The sequence below is a fragment of the Dasypus novemcinctus genome, chromosome 27, assembly GCF_030445035.2.
Source record: "Dasypus novemcinctus isolate mDasNov1 chromosome 27, mDasNov1.1.hap2, whole genome shotgun sequence".
In the NCBI taxonomy this organism is placed as follows: domain Eukaryota; kingdom Metazoa; phylum Chordata; class Mammalia; order Cingulata; family Dasypodidae; genus Dasypus; species Dasypus novemcinctus.
The window spans coordinates 43,657,604-43,671,020 of NC_080699.1; the positions used below are offsets into that span (position 1 = coordinate 43,657,604).

At 42.9% G+C, this 13,417-nt stretch overlaps 1 protein-coding gene and 1 long non-coding RNA gene across 2 annotated transcripts in view; both read right to left on the reverse strand.

Annotated features, from left to right (window-relative positions):
* Positions 1-13,417, reverse strand: part of OPCML (opioid binding protein/cell adhesion molecule like) — a 1,279,663-nt gene that overhangs the window by 1,234,951 nt on the left and 31,295 nt on the right. The window lies entirely within an intron of this gene.
* LOC131276315 (uncharacterized) lies at positions 534-1,803 on the reverse strand. Its single transcript, XR_009183809.2, has 3 exons — positions 1,670-1,803; positions 751-866; positions 534-668 (listed from the first exon to the last, which is right to left on the reverse strand). It is a non-coding gene; the product is annotated as an uncharacterized lncRNA (long non-coding RNA).

Sequence of the window (13,417 nt, forward strand, 5' to 3'; positions counted from 1 at the left end):
GAATATACTCTTTCCAATTATCCTAAATCACAGAAGGAATTGCATTCTCTTTATTTCGACTGAGGAATTATCCTTTTAAAAGCAGAACTTCTGTATCTCTTCTACCCACAAAAACATCTTTCTCTGTAGGATAGAGAACTGTCAGTTCTTAGTAACATGCAGAACTTGGAAGCCACTAACATCTTTTAAGACTGGTTCATTGTACTCTGAGCTGTCTATGGAAGGCTACATCAAGCTTACATTGCCCCATTTCAAGGATCAAGGGCACTCCATGGGCCACAAACATCTCTTGGGTTGTAACTTGGAATTTCAGAGAAAATAACCTGGAGTATCCAAATTTCTATTGGTTACAATAAAGTGTCAACCAGGAGGGGGGTGTGGTTACAATAAAGAATTGCAGAGGAAGGACTCAAAGAGAAAGAAAGGGCTGTAGGGATAAAAAAGAGAACCTTGAAAAAGAAAACATCCCATAGCAGGGCCCCAACTTAGCAAAGAAGTGAGATCAAGAGAAAATCAGTTTATTCTGTAAATTACACAAGTAACGGTGTGTGCTGGGGGCGGCGGTTCATATTCTAAATGAAGACATCGGATGTTGGCATTCAACAGTTTTGGAGAAACTCCATTGCTTGCCTTGTTTCTTGTTACCACTCCAGGGATGATTCCAAACACTGGAAAAGGACACATTGTGCTGTTGCTAAATTCTAGAACCAGAAAAAGTAGTTCTCAGGAATTAGCTCATTTTAAAGTTACCTGGTTCAAGTGGCACCCCAAGAGGAGGGATGCTGCATATAAGACTCCTGATGTCCTCTCTCCTCTCCTGTCCTTCCTCTACTGCCCTCTCTGCCCATGGCTGAAGTCTTCTTGGTCTGTAGAAGACCATGATGACAACAATGATGATGATGATAATGGTGACAATAATGATGATAAAACGTTTGTGACTGATCAGTACTTTGCCAGGCACTGTGCTAAGTACTTATCACTAATCTCATTTCCTCCTCCAAAGAGCACAGGGAGGGGTGATAGTATCATCTCTATTTTAGAAATAGTAAGAAACCAAAGCTCGGTGGGGTAAGACTATGACTAAGTCACACCTAGTAAGGGGTAAGGTCTGGATTACAGCATTCAGGTCTTTTGGACGCCAAGCCCAAGCACTTCCCCACCATACTGGGCTGCCGTGGGGTGGCTCATCCAGCATCCTGGTTCCCTGCTCCCCTGACCAGGGCATTACTGTGGCACTTTAGTGGCAGGTTCCAAGATTCTGGAGACCCCAGGAGGAAGGAAGGGGTAAATAAAACCCCCTTTCCCCCAATCCTTGCTGTCAGGCAAGGCAGCATTCCTGAGCGTTGAAATTCTGGGCAGACAGGAGGCTGACAGACTCTGCATGGGGGCACAATTGTTCCTGACAGGTTTATCAGCAGCCGGGTGTCTGCAATGAGATGTAAAACATGGGCTTTTGTTTCTAGAGGAAAAGATACTGCTAAAAGGCTGTTAGACTGTATCTAAGGACCTGTAGCAGGGATTTCTGGGAGAAGTCCCAAGGGGCCACCCCCAGTCAGATACTCTCTTCTTCTTATATACTCCCAGGATCCCATCTTCCCCACAACTATTCAAAGACCTCCTCCTGACTGCTGCCTTGTGGTTGAGCTGAGGAATATATAGACAGCCTTACATGAAAAGTCCACATCCAAGAGGTTAAGTCTTAGAGGTCATGTGATCATGGAATCTGGTGTGTGTGACAGGGTGCAGAGCTGCACTGAATCACCAATAACCCTTGTCCTTCCCTGAGACGAGGATGTGGGGAAAGACTATCCAGGGTGATACTCAAGGTGGAGAAAGGAACAAGCTACTTTCCAGACTGAACCTGGCATTCTAGAACATTAGACACAAGAAAGATGCCAGTGGCTACGGCAACACCCTGATTATCACAGAGTGATTACATGACCTGCCTAAGGTCACATAGGTATTTTTACCTTTCTCTTCCAACCCGACTCTTATTTGTTCTTCTAAGCCTTCTCTGGTTCCCTGACACCTCCAATCTCTGGCTGAGTTGGGGTCCTCCCTCACCTCTACATCAGACCACACTATAACCATGGATTTATTTTCAGACTTCCTCATGAATCCAACTTCCCTCCTGTGTTATTTTTCTCTGTATTCTTTGCATTGAGCAGAGAACCTGACACAAGGTAAATGTAATTCAACATGGCACCTTTAAACCTTCCATCCTAGGTCTTCTAGCTCCTCCTGAAGTTCTCAACTATACTGAGTAGCCCAACTTCTCCTAAGAGGGAAATTCCATGTAGCCAGGAATGAAAATAGGGACCGATGGGATTGTGTAATCAGTGGGTAATAATAAGCAAATGAGCATCCAAAAGCAGGTATGTAGGGGTGGTGGGTAAAATGAAAACTTACACATCTCCACTTTTAGTACTTCCTTAATTAAAATGTGACTAAGATGGAATTTCTAGCTGGTGCACTGCTCTCCTCATCTTCTAGGATCTGGCATCATCTGGGGAAGAGAGGATGGCCCTCTGGTGGAGCTTGTGAAGGCAGAGGGCCCCTCAATCACACACAATCTGCTGTGCAAAGGAGAAAGGGGGCAAATTTGGTCAGTAACTCCAAAATTCTGTGCTGCAGAGGATAAAAGGGAAGCCTGACAGTCATTTTCAGGGGAAAAAGACAGGAAAGAAAGAAGGGAAAATGTTTATTTATTTGGCATCTGCCATGTGCCACTTCCCATTCTAGTATTTTCATATGTTATTCTGGTTAAATATTGACAATGAGGTTATGAGGGTAGGTGTGGTAGATTGGATTATGCACCCTCGCCAAATACACGTCCTCAGTCATCATTCCTGTATAGTGTACATTGCAAATACCACCTCCTGAGATGTTATTTTTACCTAAGGAATGGTCCACCTGAATGAGAGTGAGCCTTGATCTGCATTATTGGAGGCCTTATAACAGGAGAAATGGGAAGTCAGGAGTTAGAGAAGGTCTCCCCGGGGAAAGTCAGAAGTCTGCAGAACCCGGCAGAGTTGAGAGAAGGAGAGGACACTCCTCAGTGATTGGAGGCAAAGATGCAAATACAAGGAGCTGCAAGGATTGGCACAAACCTAGGCCAGAATGCTGCAGACTTCTGGGAGAAAGTGGTTTTACTGACCCCTTGATTTCAGACTTCTATCTTCTGAAACCGTGAAACAATAAATTCTGGTTGTTAAGTCAAAACTAGCTTGTATGTGTGCAAATCTGGCAAACTGAGACAGTAGGGATTGTTATTTCCATTAAATGCTTGAGGAATGCTATGGACACACAGCTACTATGTGACTTAGTTGTGATTCTGACCCAGGTCATTCTGATATCACTGCCTTTGCTTTTTGTGCCACTCCATGCTCTCTGAAAGTTGAAGACTCATTTTTCCATGCTTCTCATGGTCTACTATAGCCATGCCTTCCCAAGGGTCACCATCCACCCCCATAAACTTTATTCCTGTTCTTCCCATGATTTCAGGAGAGCTGCACTCCACACAGGGGACCAGAAGGTTGTACATGTGACTCTTTCACATCTTTGTTACGTCCATTAGAACTGAACATGTTACCTAAAAATGCCAGAGCAGGAGTTTCACCTGGATAAGCGTGTGCAGAGAAGATATAGCCATTGTTCCTGAGTCACCAAAGACCAGTGACCTTCAGCCCTCTAGTCTTCACTCCAGTGTCCAGGGTAATAATGTCAACTTGCATCTTAAGGAAAAACATACAGTGTCATCTTTCCTAGGATTAGCTCATGATGTACAACACAGTCCCACCATGACCGAGATTGCTATGGATAGATTTGGGGAGTGGCATCTTTCAGGACACAGGACTGTGTATCTGATCAGGTTCTGTAAGTATATTCAGGGCTGTGTGAATCCCATGCATCCAACAGCCAGAAATAAAGTAGCTTGCCTGCAGTGTCACAATTAGTCCAGCATATTCAGGCACTACATGCTACCGCTTTTAAATAAGATTTGCTGGAGGTGTTCATTTTTCCACCTGCCAGGTAGACTAAATGGCCTATGACAGTGAGAAGACATCTGCGAAGGGGGACCCTGCCATGAGCAGAGCGGCAGCCTGGCAGTGGTTCCAGTGTTGGCAGGGGTCAAGCTGGCACCACTTTGGGAGGGTGGCCTTTGCTTAACCTCAGTCTCAAGAGCAGGGGTATTGAGTTTCTGTAAAAAGCCATGGCTGTTTCACTCCACAGACATTTATGGCATGAGTCTTGGGGCTCTCCCCTACTTGCACGAGACTCTTGCGATGGCACTATAGAGCAGCCTGTGCAACATGGAATTAATGAGGGCTAAAGCCCATGAGTCTTCAGGCAGTTGGGGTAAGTTATGCACTTGTAGCAGGTATATTATCCCAGTGCAACCCATTAGAGCATCATTAGCAAGAAAATAACATCCCAGGCATTAATACTTGTAATAATTTCACTAATAAACCTGCTTTCCAAAATGAAAAATCTCTCCGCGGATCATGTTAAAGGTGCCACTTGGCCAGGGTTTCCTGCTTTCATGAATAAAGTATCTTGAATCACCTTTAGCCCTTAACAGCCTCTCCACAAGCCGCACCCATCTGCAGAAGTTTTGATTCCTCCCATTATGAATTTATCCCTTCAGAGGCCTACAGTGTCCTTCGAGCTTAGAGCAGTTGTTTTTAAATTGCTTAAAAATATTTTTTTTTAACTTTTTCCATTTGAAACAGTTTCAATGGAGTTGGGAAGAAAATGGATTGTGCTTAAGGGATATGGCTTCCAGATTTTTTAGAAAAATCATTTTAGGTTGTAGCACCAATGAAAATAAATGATTATTTGGATTCAACCCTCAGGTACCATGGAACCCACTCCAATTGTACGGATATAAATGTCACAGCCCCTTAAGTCGTTTGCAATCTTGTGAGGGCATCAGACAAGCCCAGGACTCTTGAGTGCTGACATTTGCTCCTGGGCAATGGTGGCCAGAAGGAGTCCTCAAGAGGGGACATGATCTAAATTTTCCTTTTTTCTTTTTCTGTTTTTATTTTTTAATTGCAAAGAAAAATTTCAGCAGCTTTATCAGGGTACACCAGACATAAACAGAACATACTTAAAGTGTACAATATGGTACATTTTGAAATATGTATACATCCATGAAACCATCACCCCAGTCAAAATTATGAACATATCTGTTAACCCCCAAAGTTTCCTTGTTGTACTTTGTAATCTCTCTTTCCCCACCCGTACTCTCCTTCCTCAGGCAAACTATTAATATGATTTCTTTTCTGTTACTATATGTTACATTGCATTTCATAGAATTTTATATAAATTCTATATAAAATACATTAAAGTAAATGTTATATAAATTTTTATATAATTATATATATATATTTTATATAAAATCTACACATAGAATTTATATAATGGAGCCATACAGTACACATTCTTTTTTGTCTGGCTCCATTCAGTCAGCAAAATTATTTCAAGATTCTCCATGTCGTAGCATGTATCAACAGCTCATTCCCTTGTGTAGCTAGCCGTACCATTTTGTATGAATAAATCACAGGTTTTTATTTCAATTCATTCACTTGAAGATGGGCATTGGGTTGTTTCTGGTTATGGGCTTTTACAAACAAAGCTGTGTGAATATTCATGCACCAGCCATTGTGTGAATATATGTTTTCAGTTCTGTTGGGTACATACCTAGGAATAGAGTGGCTGGTTCATGTGGTACGTATAGGTTTGATTTTTTTAAGAAACTCCCAAGGTGCTATTCAAAGTGGTTGTACTGTTTTTCAATCTCACCTGCAATGTACGAGGGTTCCACTTGTTCCACATCCTTGCCAACACTTAGTATGCTCATTCTATTAAGTTTAACCATTCTAACATATGCGTAGTGTGCCCCATTGTCATTTTAACTTGCATTTCCTAATGACTGATGATGCTGAACATCTTTCCATGTATTTCACTGCCATTTGTATTCTTTGGTAAAATGTTCATTCATCTCTTGGCTCATTTTCCTCTTGGGTTATTTGTTTTCTTTCCATTGTCTTTTGAGGCTCCTTTATAAATTCTGCCTTTATCAAAATTTATATGCAAATTTTTCTTCCAATTTGAGGTTTGTCATTTTACTTTCGGCTGGGTCTTAAAAGATAAGTATAAGTAAATTAAGTTGAAAAACATAATAAATAAATAAAGTTGAGGAGGTATAGTGGAAGTCATTCCAAAATGAAATAATATTTCAAAGGAAAGGGGTGAAAGTGTGAAAGAATCTGGTAAATTCTGAAAACTGAAAGTAGTTTGGGATCACTAGGGTATAAAGTATTTGCAGTGGCAAGAACAGCATGGGGTTGGGGATGGAGAAGATGTTCTTTGAAAAATAATAGGAAGCCAGTGAAGAAATTTTAAGCTTGGGAGGGACATAATCAGATCTGTATTTTAGAAAGATCCTTAATATAGTAACATGGGGAGAATTGGAAGCCAGAAATTGGGGAGAACATTTAAGAGAGAGAGTATAGATCTGGAACAAGCTCAAATGATTATCTCTTGAGTAAGAAAGGAGTATCTCTACAAAGACCCTGAAGGAACTAGAAAAAGATAAGGTGGGATGACAGTCACATAGTTACATATTTGGAAAATAAATAAGTCTTGTCCACACATAGAGCAGTGGTGCTGAATCTCAAGTCTGCCATCAGGATACATGGCTTGAAATGTGTTTTCCAAACTTGGAGATGGATTTCTATTGACTAATCCACGATCAGATCCAAATTTAAGAAACTGCTTAACATGACTCAGGCTCTGCTCTAGGCCTTTATATGCATTACTATACTTAATCCTCATAACGTGCAGAGAGAAAAAGGGTTGGAATCATTATGGTGATTTAAAAAGGAAGAAAGTGAGATTCAGAGAAATTTAGTGGCTCACTTACGATTCCACACTAGTCAATAACAATATTGAGAATGTTTGCCAGACATCAGTTGGAGTTATAAGGCAACCTGAGGCTTAAGGGAAAGGCCCACTGGTCTATAGAGTGACAAACTCTAAGTCCTTGACCTCATCAACACTTATCCCCAAAGGCACCATCAGGGGTCGGTGACCATCTGCTTTCACACTCACTAGAAGAACAACAGGAGAAAATTGGCCCCAAGTAATGTTGCAAGAATGTCAGTTCATACATTATAATAAAACAAGCCTTGCATGTAAAGTAGTGAGGCATTAGAACAAATTTCTAATAAAACATGTAGTATTAATTGAGTTTTCCTTCTAAGTATTAGGGGCTTTACACGAAATATCCCATTGAATTCTTACAGTAACCTTATATGGTAGGCACGACTGTTGTGTCAGTTTACTTAAGAGGATTCCATGTCTCCTTGGAGGAGTGACTTAACCAAGGTCACACACAATTAATGAGTGGCAGTGCTAAAATTTGAATCTGTCTATCTGACTCCAGCTTGTGGCACTTACTGCCTCTTGGGCAGAGGTTTTCTATTTCTGATGATGCTTAAGGGCTGGGCAGATACATGCCCATGTGGTCTGAAGGCTGGGCAATCTAGAAAACGACCTTACTTGGGCTGAAAACCCTGACTTCCCTGCCACAACAGAGGTGGCTATAAAAGAAATCCACAATCCCACAAAGGGCATCCTCCGTCATCAATGATGGCCCCAGAGCAGACGTCTGCAGGAGGGACAGATGGTGCTTTCCACGGATGAGAACAGCAGCACATGGCAGCTTCCTCCCGGAGGTGATAATGACATCCTCCCAATCTCATTAAGTTCAGAGGACATCTTGCCAGTGACAGGGCCCCCGGAAGCCCCGTTCTCGCTCCCCCACCTGCCTCCCTCACAGCGTCCCTCCCCGTATGTCTTGACTTTGCCAGAGTACTCTGGGCATGAGTGACACCTTTGCAAGTCTCCCTGTCCCTGTCCCCCAGGATTACTACTCATGCCAGCTCCTCTGCCTGTGCCTTGGCTAAACTCGCTCAGCTTGACCAGTGCTGGTTCAACAGGCTCCAGCGATGAGGAGGTCCTCATGGGGTAAAGCAACTACTTAGCTCTTCAACTTCCTGCTGTGCTTTCCCTTCCACCCTCCATCCTTCTCTCCCTCCATCCCTCTTTAGTTTCTGTTTCATTCCATTCTCTAATATGATTGAACACAAATTATTTGGCCAGACCCAAGTTGGCCAATTGAGGACCCACTGAAGAATGGGTCTGATACTACTCCTTTTCCCTAGTAGTTTACAGTCTGGTGATGGAGACAGATAAATATTGAACAAATAAGGTACATGTAATTAATGACAATGGGGTTGAATGCACTAAGGCTGGGTAGGAGAAGTCCTGAGAGAAAGGAAGAACACATAATGAGAAATTGTGTGGTTAAGACAAAGGCTTGGCTGAGAAAATGACATTTGAGGTTTAACTTGAAGAGTTAATAAAAGTTAATTAGATGAAAGAGAGGGTGGGAGATGATTCCAGGCAGAAAGAACAACACACACAAAAGTCCTGAGCATGGAAGGAGATGTGTGCATTCGCTCAAGGATCTGGAAGAAGTCCAATATGGCTGGAGAAGAGAGAGCTGGAAAGGCAGGCAGGGGCTAGAACATGTGGGATCTTCGAAGCTGTGAGAAGATTTTGGGTTTTATCCTAGAAGACTTTGGGAAGGAAGGGACACATTTTTGAAAGGAGAATGTCCAGGTCAGATTTTATTTTCAAATGTTCTCCTTCATTGTAATTTGAAATACAGGTTTGGAGGAGGTGGCAGGAGAGGTGGGGGAGAAACTTGATGCAGGAAAAGCAGTTAAAGAGGTTATTATAATGGTTCATGGAAAAGGTGATGATGAAGCTGTTGTTGATGATGAAGGAGGGTAGGAGCTTAAACCTGAGTGGTGGTAGTGGAAATGGATAGAAGCAGAGCTCTTCAGGTAGTAGATCATGGAATTGGGGATCGACTAGACTTGAGAACAAGAAAAGGGGGAGGTTTCAGAGACAAGTCTCGGGTTTCTGGCAAGACCGTATCCTCTTCCTCCACATCTCTCTCCAATATGCCATCTCCATCTCTCTTCCCCAACTCATCAAAGAAATAGAGCAGAGGCAACTGAGAGGATAGACTATTGCAGCATTAGTGTTATTTTTGCACAATGAAACCCGAAGAAAAAACTCTCTTGGCTTGTTATATAAGTGGTAAATGTCGGGAGATAGGTTTGCTCCAGCTTCTGTTTCCACCCAGTTTGTTGCTGGCTGGGCCCTGGTGCCTGTGTTTTGCTCCAAAGGGCTACCAGAGAGGGAAGAACATCCCCTTGGCCAACTTGCTGGACTGAGACAACAATTTTTTGTTGCTGCAATGAGAAGAAATAACTCCGCAGAATTTATTTTGGATTTTAGGTGGGAAAAGTTTGCAGTGACTTCTGTTGGAATATTAATGTTTTAATTTAATTGAGATATAGTCAACATGTCATATAAATCATCCATTTAAAGGGTACAATTCAATAGTTTTCAACATACTTGCAGAACTGTGCAACCACTACTAGAGTTCATTTTAGAATATGGTCTTCATATTCTAAAATGCTAATGTGACTACAACCAACCCTACTGCTCGCAGGACAGCATGAGGATTTGGGAAGTCTGACCCAGCTGGCAGCCTGCTCACAACGGCAGGCAGATCTCTAAACAACAGGTAAATGATGTCTCTGTGAGCACCAGACCCACCAACAAAGCCACCTGGTCACACTGAGAAGGTGAGTGTACAGGAGACTGGGAGGGGAGAATCTGCATGGACAAAATATCCCAGTGCCCCCCAAGCGTGTGCCCTAGGGACTAGAGAATAAACATGGGGGAGACCCATGGACCCTTGAAGCCGGAGAAGAAGAAAAGCAGGGAGTGCCACAAACTACTCTCCTCTTCCTCAGCAACTTCACGTAGGAAGTCAAGCCCTCCCTCAAAGCCCAGGATGCAGATAGGCAAGGGCATTTGAGATGGGAAGATTTGTCTCCAGGATGCTTTGACTCTGGCAGCAGACTGGGGAGAAACACCGCAAGCAGTGTGGGCATCAGAGCCAGAGGTTTGCAGAGCACCACTGCTGCTGCTTCACCTTAATTGTGGGATCTTCTGGCCCTGTGAGTCAAATTTGGAAGGTTTCAGGGACAGGAAATGCTAGCTTCCACTGGTTTACATTAATCATTTTGCAGGTTCACATACCCAGGCATGGCTCCTTTTCATATCTGCTCAGAGAAAGACCCACGAGGAGTCTGTAGTCACCTGCATTTCTGCTATACTCCTACCTCCGTTTTCCTGATTTGCTTCATATTTGAGGCATCTGGTAAAAATTAAAATCTGACAGTGGGTTCGGGACTGATAGGTCTTAAGCTTCCCTCTCATGTGACCTTGGCACATACGGGGTCAAGAACAGTAGATGGTGAAATTCTTCAATTCTCAAAACAGCAAGGGAATCCAAACACCAGGAAATCAGGAAGACAAGTGTTATGGGAAGACCAAAGAACTGACCTTGCTGACAGTGACCTGCCTGGTGTTCAGGCTCCCCTCTGGGCAAGCAAACAGGGACCAATCAGTGAGGCGCCAAGTTAACCCTCACATCCCTGGCTGGTCAGGGAGCTGAGTGGAGGCTCAAAACCAGGGGCATTCATTTCACAAGAAATCACTGGGCGCCCAAGAATTTCAAATGCCAGGACAAGGCAAGGTAGGATGGACAGGAAAAAGATGCATAAAGCACAGAAATGGGCATCAGAATCATGGGGCCATAGCAAAGGATTGACCTTCTCTGAGGCTCCTGGTATTTGGGGGAATAAATAAGAGAAAGCTCACTGATCACTGAATCCCTCTACAATTCTGAGCTGTCTGAAATCCTTCTTTGACCCTCTGCTTTTTCACACACCCCTGTCCCTACCCAGGCATTTTTCCTCAGTAAAGTCATTAGCATCTCACTCAAATTTTTATTCACCATAGGTTGTTTTTGCAGCAAGAGGAGGGAGAGAAGAAAAAGAAAAAAAAATCTGTTACCAGCTCAAGTACATTTTGCTCTGTTAATCAGCATTTTAAAAATTATCTTTTCCATTCCTTAGAGAAGTTGGCAGGGGCTCCCAACTGTTTTGAGAAAATGTAGCCACCAGACCATCTGGAGCTGACATTTTCAACATGGTAGTCAGGAGAGCTCATCTCAGGAGCTCCATGAAGAGATTCTGGGAGTGTAGCTTCTGCATAATTGCCCCAGCCTGGGCAGGGCTTCCCAGGAACCTCCTTTATACAGGTAAGATTAGAATCAAACCCTCTGCCCTCCTTGCCTTCCTCTGGCTCCTTTCCCTGCTCGTGCTCCTCCCAGATATACATACTCTCAGAGGTTGTATCTTGTTATATTAGTAATGGATGTTGACTCTGAGAATATCAAAATGCCCTGCAAGTTTGAAGATCCACATCTTGTTAAATAAAACTAAGAACCACGGGAGACAAGGATGAAAGCACATATGTATGTTTACATGTGAAGCAAGACTGATTGTTTAGCTAACAAGACTGGGGAATTAAGATTTCTTAATAACTAGGTCAGCCAAGGGCAGTTAAGGGAATTTCAAAGAACGGTTTAGAATCGCTGGTGTGTTCCTCCAGATCCCCTAACACTTGCAGAGCCAAAGTCCACCTCGTAGTCATTACTGCTGCTGAAGCTGGCTGTCCCAGGGCCTCAGACCTCCTCCTTATTAACCGTAGAACAATCCTCATGCTGGTCACCTGGCTCATGTCAGGACACAGCTGACTGCCCAGCTCGTTTAATTATTTTCCAGGCAAAATGTTGCATGTTTCATCATATAGGCTCATATCACACATTCATTCCAGGTTCAGCATCCTTTCACCGGCCTCGTCTTTAAGGCAAGGGATTTCTTTATGTTGATACTTGTCTCTAGCATTCATCTTTGTCACTCAAAATTAATACAATTGGACCCAGACATAGATGAGCCCTGAGAAAAGTCCCCATATATGAGTCAATATCCCGAACTCTTTTCCTGTCCTTAGTACTTACTCGTAAGCTATTGATCCCTAGAAAATAAGAAAAGATGAGAATAAGTCAAAATAAATAAGAACAAATGCATCATTTGTATATATTTCCATGCTGAGATGATAGGGGCTTACCTCTGAGGTTGTAATTGTAGTTTATAACTACAAAGCAGTTCTATTTAAAACATATTTATTAGGCGTCTTATCTGGGCCATGGACTGTGCCAGAAATTATAGATACTGAGATATGGTCCCTGTTGTAAAGAATTTACCATCTAGGCATGAGCGTCGCAGGGAGTGACTTGTCAGCATGATACATGCTTTCCACGGAAGAAATAAGCACAGCAAATGGCAAGACCACTCCCTGGAGCAGGGGGCTCTTGGGCTGGATTTTGAAGGAAGACTGGGAGCTGCTTAGACAAAAATAGGAAAAGAGAAAAAAGCATAGGAAAGACCACAAAGGAGGTCTGAGGTGCAAAAGAGGGTAAACTTTAAGTAATCAGGAAGATCTAAAGAAAGAAATGATGAAGAAGAGTGGTGCAAAAGGAAGGCAGAGAGGTCAGCAGAGCCACTTTGGGAAGGGCCCTATGCTCTAAAAAAAGGCATCTGATAGCATCTACTGAGCTATATTTGACCTCCATTATTTGTGGATACTGCATGTTCTAATTTGTCTACTTGCTAAGATGTATTTATAAGCCCAAATCAATACTAACGCTCACAGTGTTTTCACAGTCGTCCACAGACACATTCAGGATGGCAAAAAATTGAGTCCGCACATTCCTACCTGAGATTGTACAAGGTGTCTCTCCTACTGTCAATAAGTGTCATTTTCATGGTATATTTAATGTCGTTATCCATGTGTTTCTGCTTTAGGTTGGTAATTGTTTTGCTGAAGATTGTGCTGTTAAAAGTGCAGTGCTGAAATGCTATCTGGTGTTCCTAAGCGCAAAAAGACTGATATACCTTACAGAGAGAATACCTGTGTTAGATGAGTTTCATTCAGCATGAGTTACAATGCTGTAAGCCATGAGTTCAATGGCAGTGAATCAACACTATTATAAATAAGGTGTCTTTCAACAGAAACGCACATCAAACAAGGTTATATATTGAGCAGTTGACAAAAATGTTGTGACACGAGGCCCACAGGAACTTCATTTCCCTAAGGAGCAATGGTTTGGTATTGGCTAAGTCAAGGTTTGCCATGACTTTAAGAACAAACTACCGTGAATAAGGACTTTGGGCTATATTTGAATATTGAAAGTAATAGGGGCGGTGGACTTGGCCCAGTATTTAGGGCGTCCGTCTACCACATGGGAGGTCCGTGGTTTAAACCCCAGGCCTCCTTGACCCGTGTGGAGCTGGCCCATGCGCAGTGCTGATGCACGCAAGGAGTGCTGTGCCACGCAGGGGTGTCCCCCGCA